We start from the raw sequence: 10,984 nt of genomic DNA, 5'->3' as shown, positions 1-10,984 counted from the left end.
CCTGGTCCTTTACTTTTTAACTCAGGCCTTGCAGCTTAGAAACTTTACAATGCCTGGTCTTTTACACTTTAACTTCAATTTCTTTTACTCTTACAATATGTGAATGGGATTCCACCATAACGTCCTGGATTTATTTATTAAGTTTTTGGTGAGAGCTTGACAAAAGTGAGCCAATTTTCATCCAACAACTTTCGCAGTACTAATATTTAAATTACTGTTCTTTTCTTTTTGTACTGGGGATTGAATTCAGGGTCTTATGCAGGCCAGGCAAGGGCCCTATCACTAACCCTAACCCAACCCTTTTTATTTTTTTATTTCCAGACAGGGTGTGTTAGTCCGCTTTTCATTGCTGTGACAAAAAATGCCTGATAAGAACAACTTAGAGGAGAAAAAGTTGATTTTAGCTCATGGTTTCAGAGTTTCCGTCCATGTTTGGCTGATCCCACTACTATGGGCCCAAGATGAGGCAGAATATCATGGCAGAAGAGCATGGTAGAGGAGCACTGCTTAATCATGGTTATCCAGGAAAGAAAGGCAGAGGGGTTACAGGGAAGGTGAACTTTCAGGGAAAGCCCAGAGTGACCTATCTCCTTTAGCAACGCCCAACCTGCCTACAGTTACCACCCAGTACAGTAGTCATTTCAAATTATTAATCCATCAAATGGATTATTCCATCCATTAGGCCATACTTCTCACAATCTAATCATTTTACCTCCTGCATGAACACAGGAGATTTGAGGGAGATACCTCATATCCAAACCGTAACACAGGGTCTTGCTAAATTGCTGAAGGTAACCTTGAACTTGTGATCCTCCTGCTTCAGCCTCTGAGTAGCTTAGATTATAAGCATGTGCCACTATGCCCCACCCAATTTTTAAATTCCATTTTGGGAGATAGGAGTCTCCAATGACTGCCATACTCATTCATTATTTTCCTGGTATCTAGGAATTTGGAAAGATTAAGTGTTATTCAGAAGGATTCTAGATAAAGGCAAAAATTAGAAGAAAGGGAAATAGAGGAATATTTCATCATGTCTGGAGTAAAGCTTTATGAATGGAGAATATTCTGTTGATTGCCTGATTAACTAACATCCATTTCCCTCCTTCCTTCTCTTTAGAGCACTACACTCTGGGGAGGTATCCACCTTCCTCCACAAAGCCATATGCTTTACTAAACCAGTTATGTTTATCTCACATCCCTTGGCACAGGGACTGTTTTAGGAATAAAATTGTGACTCAATTCAGACCGATGAATTTTGAAGGAAAGTCTCCCAAGAGACTTCGAGGAAATGTTTCCTTTCTCAGTAGAAGAGAGGAGGTGGTGCTTCTTCCTCTGCATCTTATTGTACCTCAATGTGATGTGTGGAACTGCTCTAGCTATCCTGACTCCAGCTTAGGACAGATGAAGGAAAGACAAGAGGGTCAGAGAAAAGTAGAGCTGGATCTGTATGGTACTGTGAAAAACCAGCCTCTACCTCAGAGCAAAGCCTGTCCAAGGAAGGGACATGACCTTAGTCCTTGGAAAAACCCACAGAGCACTCCTAAGCACATTCCCACCCTGCTAAGTTGTTTATCTACAAATAACAGGAGAGATCTGCTGCGCCAGGTGTCCCTGACTCAGTCAGGCTAGGTGGGGATCCATAGCAGCCCCCTAGCAGCCACCAATCAGCATGAGACAGGGAAATACCTGGGATGCCAGATAACCCTCCCAGTGGTTTATGGTGGTTGAAAACAAGTTGGGAAACCATGTAGTTCAGCACGTACACCCCTCTTGGCTTAAACCAATCAGTTCAAATGAATACCCCTTTTGTACTGACCAATCACCCCTACCCAACTTGTTCCCACCAGTGAATGTGCTAATCATGTTTTAGAGTTGTTATTTGATTTTCCCGCGGTGTGTGATGATTTGCTAAGGGATGCTATGATGTATGTGAAGTCCCTGCCTTCTCCAAAAAAATGTATAAAACTGCTGCAAACCCTGGGCTCGGGGCCTCTCAGCGTCACCAGTTGCTGTGTGTGCGTGCAGAGGACCGAGCTAGCTCGCAATAAACACCTCTTTGCTGCTTGCATCGATCTTGGGTCTCTGGTGGTCTTTGGGGGTCCTGAATTCGAGCATAACAACTGCACATAGACCTTTCCCTAATTTTCCTTGTTGTTGATATCAGCTGAGTTGGGTGTAGGCCCTTCTACAACTGAGTGTCTATCCTAGAGTATAATGTACCTTTTTGTTCTTCAGTGCTGGGAGTTGAACCCAGGACCTTATTAATGATAGGCAAGTACTCTCCCACTGAAGTACACTCTTAACCCATCTTTCCTTTTTTTTTTTTTTTGGTACCAGGGATTGAATCAAGGCTGCTTAACCATTGAACCACATCCCCAGCTGTTTTTATTTATTTATTTATTTATTTTTGTAGTTGTAGATGGACAGAATACCTTTGTTTTATTTATTTTTTATGTGGTGCTAAGGATTGAACCCAGTGCCTCACACATGCTAGGAAAGAGCTCTGCCACTGAGTGACAGCCCCAAGCCTTTATTTTATTTTTTGAGACAGAGTCTTGCTAAGTTGCTGAGGCTGGCTTTGAACTCATGATCCTCCTGCTTGAGTTGCTAGGATTATAGGTGTGTGCCACCATGCCTGGCTCGTATCTTTCCCTTTCTTGATTTGGACTTTCAAGATCCACAACTATGTTGGTTAGTTTTTCATTGCTTTGACAAAATGCCTGAGAAAATCAACTTAAAGGAGATTTATTTGGGTTCATGGTTTCAGTGATGATCACTTGGTTCTGTTATTTGTGGGCCTGTGGTGAGGCAGAACATCATGATGGGGAAACTTGGTGAAGCAAAACTGCTCACCTCATAGTAGCCAGAAAGGAGTGGCAAAGAGGAAGGGACTGGGGACAAAATATACCCTTCAAGGGTATGTCTTCAATTATCTACTTCCTCCTGCTAGGCCCTACCTCTTAAAATTTTTACCACCTCCCAAGAGCCTATTAGATTATAAATTCATAAGATGCCAGGACAGTAGCACATGCCTGTAATCCCAGCAACTCGAGAGGCTGAGATAGGAGGATCATGAGTTTCAGGACAGCCTTGTAACTCAGCAAGACCCTCAACAACTTATCTCAAGACCCTGTCTCCAAAAATAAACCAGTTATGAATCCTTAAATGAATCAATCCATTCATGCGGTCAGAACCCTAATGATCTAATAACCTCCCAAAGGCTCTACTTCTGAATGCAGCACTGGGTATCAAATCTTCAACGCATGAGGGACATTTAAGATCTGTACCATAAAAACTTCAGGGCTGTCCATTCACATTGTTCTATATAAATGGTGCCCCCTAAGCACAAAGTAGATGGTGTCCTCAAGTTGTGCAAAGCAGTTCTATTTGAAGCCATTAGGATAAGCTGTTACATTTTCTTCTCAAAGTTGCAAAGTTTTGTTATTCTCATTGAAATCTCAAAGAAGTATATAATTTTGGCCAGAGTTGTAGCTAAGTAGTAGAGCAATTGCCTAGTGTGTGGAAGGTTCTGGGTTTGATCCCCAGCACCATAAACAAAAGAAGAGGAGGAGGGCTGGGGTTGTGGCTCAGTGGTAGTGCGCTCACCTAACATGCATGAGGCACTGGGTTCCATCCTGAGCACTACATAAATGTAAAATAAAGATTTGTGACCACTGAAAACTAAAAAAATGAATATTAAAAAAAAGAAGAGGAGGAAAGTGGAGGAGAAGAAGAAAGAAGACAGGAGGAAGAGAAAGAGAAGAAGAAATATAAAATTTGTTTTTGTATCTAATATGAGTTCAGGATCTATTTTTTTTCCAGTTCCAGGGTTATCACTTGAATAGTCCATCCTTTCCTCTACTGTTAGTAATATCACTTTTATCATAGTGTCCATATATGCTTGTGTCTGCTTTTGGACTCTCTGTTCTATAGTCTATTTGTCTATCCTCAACAACATCATATAGTTAATTACTGTATTTTGGGGCTGGGGATGTGGCTCGATCCTCAGCACCACAAACAAAGAAAGATGTTGTCTGCCGAAAACTAAAAAAATAAAATAAATATTTAAAAATATCTCTAATTACTGTATTTTAATAATAATTCTTTATATAGATAGACAAGACTTCTACCTTGTTCTTCTACTTCAAAAGTGTCTTATCATTTATCTTATCATTTATCCTTTAGTCTTGAATTTTAAAATCAGCTTATTAAAATGCTTGAGAAACACAAAGATATTAATTGGAATTACATTGAATTTGTTGGTAATATACAGAAAATTGATACCTTTGTAATATTGACTCCTCCCATATATTAATACAGATTTATTTCATGTCTAACAAAAAAAAACTTTCATAATTTTCTTCATAAGACCCTGTACATTTTTGTTAAATCTATGCTTAGGTACATTTTTAGTAGTATTGTGAAAAGATGATGATGATGATGATGATGATGATGATTGCAGTAATAGAACCCAGAGCCTTGCATATGCTAGGCAAGCATTTTAACACCAAGCTACATCCTCAAATTTTGAAAATAATATTTTTTAATTACAGTATCAAACTATTTGCTGCTCATGTTTTAAAATGCAATATTGGAAAAAATACATACATATAGAGGCATTTTTAAAAATGCAATATTGGGGTGGGCACATGGTTTAGCACAAAAGTGGGTATCTAGTATGGAGACCCTGGATTAAATCTCAAACATAGTACCCCCTATCATTTTAAAATGTTTATTGGTTTTATTTTATTTTTGTTACCAGGGATTGAACCCAGGGATGCTCCACCACTGAGCCACATCCCAAGCCCTTTTTTTGTATTTTATTTGGAGATAGGGTCTTGCTAAGTTGCTGAAGGCTTCACTAAATTGCTGAGGCTGGTCTTGAACTTGTGATCCTCCTGCCTCAGTCTCCTGAGCTAGTGGGATTACAGGTGTGCATCACCATACCCAGCTTGTTTATTGGTTTTATATTGCAAAATATACATGAACTCTCTTTTTTTTAGTTGTAGATGGACACAACATATTTATTTTATTTATCTATTTTTTAGTGGTGCTGAGGATGGAACCCAGTGCCTTATGCATACTAGGTGAGTGCTCTACCACTGAGTCACAATCTCAGCGCTACCTGAACTCTTCTTATTGGTTGTAAAGTTTCTCTGTTGGTGCTCTTAGATCATATAACTAACCATATGATGTATAATAATGATTTCACCCCCCTAATTTAAAAATTCCTAGCTGGGCATAGTGATGCGCACCCATAATCCCAGTTGCTCAGAAGGCTAAGGTAGAATTATTTTAAGTTCAAATCCAGCCTCAGCAATTTAGTGAAGTCCTAAGCAACTTAGTGAGATTCTGTCTCAAAAAAAAAAAAAAAAAAAAAAAGACTGGAGATATAGCTCAGTGGTTAAGTACCCCTGGGTTCAATCCCCAGTACCAAAATTTCTAAAAAATTAAAGAAAATCTGAAGTGTTTTTTTCTTGTCTGATTGCTGTGGTTATGACTTCTAGTATAATGCTAAATAGAAATAATGATAGAGTATATCATATATATATATATATATATATATATATATTTTTTTTTTTTTGATACAGTGGATTTTAACTCATGGGTGCTTTGTCACTATATCCCCAGCCCTGCCCTTTCAAATTTTTATTTTGAAACAGGGTCTCACTTTAGTGCTGATCTAGAACTTGTGATCCTTCTACCTCAGCCTCCTGAGTTTCTGTGATTACAAGCATGAGCCACTGTGTCTGGCTTTATCTTGTTTTTTACTTTAAATATTTTATTAAGTATGATGGTATTTACTCTGTTTTTGGAGTATATATAGTAGATTTTGTTGTTGATGTTTTAGGTTGTTTATCTAGTTTTGTTAAGTTTTTTTTAAAGTTTTGTCAATTGATATTGATTTATATCAATGTCTTTCTGTATCTGATCAAATGGTTCCTCTTAATTTGTTTTACTATAAATTACATTGAAAATAAAATTTTTCCTGTAAAAAATTATGCTTGTAGGCTGGGGCTGGGGCTGGGGCTGAATGTTGGAATGCTTGCTTAGCACGTGTAAGGACCTGGGTTCGATCCTCAGCACCACATAAAAAATAAATAAATAAATAAAATAAAGTTATTGTGTCCAACTACAACTAAAAAATTAAAAAAAATTATGCTTGCATTCATGAACTAAGTCCAATTTTAAATGAATGTATGTATGTATGCATGCACGTGTATGTGTGTGTGTAAATGGACTTCTAAATTTTGGTTTAGTTTAGGATTTTTGCTTAGTAACCTTAAGTGAAGCTGAGCTCTCATTTGCTGTTGTTTGGTTTTGCTATCAAGGTTATGCTAGCCTCATAGAATGGGTTATTTGTTCCATTTATTCTTTGTCTGGAAGTACTTTATTTGTTCTTTTGTCTGGAAGGAATTGTCTGTTTCTTAATTTTTTGGAGGTTGAAATCATTAAATCTGGTAGGTTTAATTTTACTATCATGAGTCTACCATAGTTGTATCAACTTTGGTAACCCCCCCTCCCACCCCAGGAAACTGCCACACGTCTATTTTCTAACTAATTGGCATAACATTGTTCATAGTATTTTTAAGTCACTGCTATATCTGCTATATCCTTTTCATAGTAGTTTATGACTTTCTCTTTTTTCTTAATCTTATTTGTCAAAGTTTTAAAATTTTGTAAAGATTTCAAAGAAGCAGCTTTTGGTTTTATGGATCCTCTTTTCTGTATTTTGTTTATTTTACTGATTTCTGCTCTTTATAATTTTTCCTTGATATTTCCCTAGGTTTGTTCTTGATTATTTACTTCTTGATTAGGTATTGGGTTATTAATTTTTTAATGTTCTTCTGTAATATAATTATTTAAGGTAATGTAGTTTGCTTTAGATTTTGTCAATTCTGGAGTCCACATTTTTTGATGCCTGTTGCCATGACCATTCAGTTTCAAATTTGTGCTTTTTAATTCCTTTGCCTTTCTAGATCCACTTACTTCCTCCCCTTTCCACCCTGATCTATGCCCCGTGGGCTACCTGTGTAAGCTAATCAATGTCTACTAGTCATGTCCTCTGTCTTCTAGTTGGGTTTGCTAGTGGGAATTTCTGGCAAGAGAAGAAGAATATGGTCAGGTTATTTATTTTGCTGGTCACTTCTCTGAAATAGCCTCAGCTAGCTACATCCCTTGATAGAAGGTCATTGTTTCTTGCACAGTGGCTTGCTGTACAAAGACTGGAATCTCCTTTGGGATCCCCCATAATCTCTCTCTTTTCTTCCCTTTGAACCTAGAAATTGTGATGGTTCTAGTGTTGCTTGTACAAGAATCTCTATTGTCCCTTATGACTCCCACACCTTTATTATCCAAAGTACATGTATGAAAACACGAATTGGTGTGAATATACTTTGTATACAATCAGAGATATGAAAAATTGTGCTCTATATGTGTAATAAGAATTGTAATGCATTCTGCTGTCATATAGAAATAAAAAATTAATTAAGAAATCACACATAAAAATTATTCTTTTATAAATTACTTGGGTAGCAATTGGTTTCCTATTGAAACTTGAATGATACATTAATTTTATTTTGTCTTTGGTTCATGAGTTATTTATTTATTTATTTTCATATATTTTTAAGTTGTAGTTGGACACATTTATTTATTTATTTTTATTTGGTGCCGAGGATCAATCCCAGTGCCTCACACATGCTAGACGAGCACTCTACCTCTGAGCCACAAACTCAGCCCCTCATGATTTATTTACAAGTGTCTTTTGGACTTTCCAAATATGAGTTTTTAAAATTTTATTCTTTTTAGAAAAATTTTGTTTTGAGGCAGAATTTCATTATGTAACCAGATCTGCCTTGAACTTGCAATTCTCTTTCCTCAGCTTCCCAAAGCAGCTAGAATTACAGGTGCACGTCACCACTCTTGGGCTAAAGTTATAATTATTAGTTTTTTTTGCTTTTTTGGGGGGGTACTGGGGATTGAACTCAGGGGCACCCAATCACTGAGCCACATCCCCAGTCCTATTTTTTGTATTTTATTTACAGATAGGTCTCATTGCATTGCTTAGTACCTCACTGTTGCTGAGGCTGGCTTTGAACTCTCAATCTTCCTGCCTCAGCGTCACCCGCCCCCCCCCAGCTGCTGGGATTATAGGCATGTGCCATTGCACTCGATTAATTTTTTAAACTTTTTTATTTTTATTTTTGTAGTGCTAGTGATTGAACCCAGGACCTTGTACATGCCAGGCAAGCACTCCACCACTGAGCCACACCCCCAGTCCTAAAGTTATTCTTTTAAAAAACTAATTTCTAATCACTTCTTGGCCTTTTGGCTAAGATCAAATGTATTATCTGTTCTTATCAGCTTAATATCTGATACATCCTCTATCAGACAACAATATTTTAAGTGGATTTTTGGAAATAGGAGATGGAATAAAGCTTACTCTATGAACTCCACACATGGACCTAGTATTATAGTACCTCCAGGAAAGGTACACCCCCTTTGGAGGAATAGAAAAATAAATAAACTAATTTCTAGTTTAATTGATTTGTATTTAGAGAATATGTTCTGTACTCTAATGATTATTTTACATTCTTGAGACTTCCTTTGTGGCCTTTACATGATCAAATTTTATTATGCTTCATGGGTGCTTGAATAGAATGAGTGTATTCCATATGTTTATTTACTTTTGTCAGAGAGAGAACAATGGTGTGCATGATTGTATATTTGTCACATTTTTTCTTCTTCATTTATTTATATGCAGTGCTGAGAATCTAACTCAGTGCCTCACAGCAAGTGCTCTACCACTGAGCCACAACCCCAGCCCTGTCACATTTCTTCTTTATAGTTCCAACTTCCCAGTTTTTTCTTTTCTTTCTTTCCTCCATCCTTTACTTATTTATATTTTGCAGTATTGGGGATTGAATCCAGGCTTTATGAATGCCAGGCAAGTGCTCTACAACTGAGTTATATCCCCAGTCCTTTCATTTCTTATTTTGAAACAGGTCTTGCTGAGTTACCCAGGCAGGCCTTGAACTTGTAATCCTCCTGCCTCAGCACAATTTGGGAGTCTTAAAATCAGATCTAGAAATAAAAACAAAATCCTGGTGCAACTGGATGTAATAATGCAAATAGTAACTGATGTGTAGCTTTGGGACAATTGCCTTATGTCACTGAAAACTTTAATTTTCCCATTATTCAATGTATAATACTTTTGCATTTTAATTTGTTTTCTGAGGACAATCTACCTTTTTTTTTAAACACATTTCCAACCCGGTGAGGTGGTACATGTCTGTAATCCTAGCAGTTTAGGAGGCTGAGACAGGAGGACTGCAGTTCAAAGTCAGCCTCAGCAAAAGTCAGGTGCAAAGCAATTCAGTGAGACCCTGTCTAAAAATACAAATTAGGGATGAGGATGTGGCTTAGTGGCCAAGTGTTCCTGAATTCAATCCCTGGTACCTACTTCCCCCCCAAATTTTTTCCCCATGATTTTAGGGATGCACTTAAGTATATTTTCTTGTGATTCTAAAGACCTTTCATATTCTTCAATGACCCAAAGAAAATTTTCAAAGTTCTGTTCTTAATTTTCTGCCTTGTTTTCTTTATTTAAAAATATCTATGAATCTCTTCCCTGGACTGGAGAATGCTACTATCTTTATCTTTTTTTTTTTGCAAGAGGAATCTAAAAATCACATCACTAATTAGTTTGTCCATCTGATGGAGATACAGTAGTAAATGTGCTTCGTTTTTGTAGTCAGTGGTGTTAACACCATTTTATTTGAAACCTGATTTTGCATGGTTGGTTACAGTGACCGAGCCTTGAGGATTCAGGGTTTTAGAAAGGAAACGACACACTATTTCTTGGCCCTGGTCTCCTTGCTTCCACTTTTTTCCTTCTGGACTCAAGTTTACTCCTGCCTCAGCCTCCGTAGTAACCGTGACTACAGGTGGCGCTGCCTTCACTTGGTTATTTAATTTTCCCTAATACCACCTTTACCCTTAGGATGTGGCAATTATCAGGATGACTCATGTCCGGGTGGGGGTAGAAGAAAGGAGGCTGGAACTAAACTGAATTTCTTTAACTTTATTCTCAAAATGGGAGATTATCAGATTTGAGGGCATCCCACTCAAACTTGTTTTTAAAATATTTAAAATTATATTTACATACAAATAACATAGTAACATACAAATCTTTTTTGGCTTAAAAATAAAGGAGAAAAAAACATGAACTCAAAGTCCCCTTTCGCCATCTCCTCTATCATTTCCTCTCTAAATGAAACCATTATCCGCGTTTTTAAGGCTTTTTCCAGTGTCCTTTTGTATATTTTCTTTGTACACGACGCTTCCTCATTTTATACGTGAGGAAACTAAGTAAGACTCTAAGGAGTGACATGTGTTGACAAATTTACTGAAGAAAAGCAGACTGGTTAATCGTTTATTACAAGCCCACTATGTGTCAGACCTGCGCCCAGTGCTTTCTTGATATGAAGGGTTCTGGTGTTTCACTTCTGAATGGGTCGCCGCACGAGGTTTGGCTAAAGCCATTAATTTTGAGGTTGGAGAGCAAGTACGGGAGTGGTTTCAGGGTGAGGAAATAAGATTTGTATTTTGATGGGGGATGCAGGAAATTTAGCAGAGTGCAGCGAGTTGCAAAAAAGGAAAAAAAAATACATGTATATCTTTACGGACAGTTGGGTTCATTAGTAAAGATGGTGAAGCTGAGACGCAAAAAATCTATTACCTGCGGAAACTGGTGCTTCCTTTGAAAACTGGGAATTAACACCGAGTCTGTAAGGTTGGCCTCCGAGATAATGAGAGGAAGGCACCAGATGTTGCAAAAGGATGCGGCGAGCAGGCAGCAACCCAGCAGCCAACCCAAAAGCCGAAAGCGCTCCAGCGCGGGGAAAGTGCGCCTGCGCGGGCCTGTCGCGACGGGGGCGAGAGGGGCGGAGCATGGGGGCGGTCAGTGAGCCTGCGCAAACCG

The 10,984-nt window shown here is 38.0% G+C and overlaps 1 non-coding gene across 1 annotated transcript; it reads left to right on the top strand.

The window, feature by feature from the left end:
- The first annotated feature begins 8,312 nt into the window (after positions 1-8,312).
- On the top strand, positions 8,313-8,502 carry LOC124101889 (U2 spliceosomal RNA). Its single transcript, XR_006854731.1, has one exon. It is a non-coding gene; the product is annotated as a U2 spliceosomal RNA (small nuclear RNA).
- Positions 8,503-10,984: the final 2,482 nt, after the last annotated feature.

The sequence above is a fragment of the Marmota monax genome, unplaced genomic scaffold, assembly GCF_021218885.2.
Source record: "Marmota monax isolate L192 unplaced genomic scaffold, Marmota_monax_Labrador192_F-V1.1 WCK01_AAM20220418_F8-fsc00052, whole genome shotgun sequence".
In the NCBI taxonomy this organism is placed as follows: domain Eukaryota; kingdom Metazoa; phylum Chordata; class Mammalia; order Rodentia; family Sciuridae; genus Marmota; species Marmota monax.
This window is presented reverse-complemented; position numbering and strand designations above follow the sequence as displayed.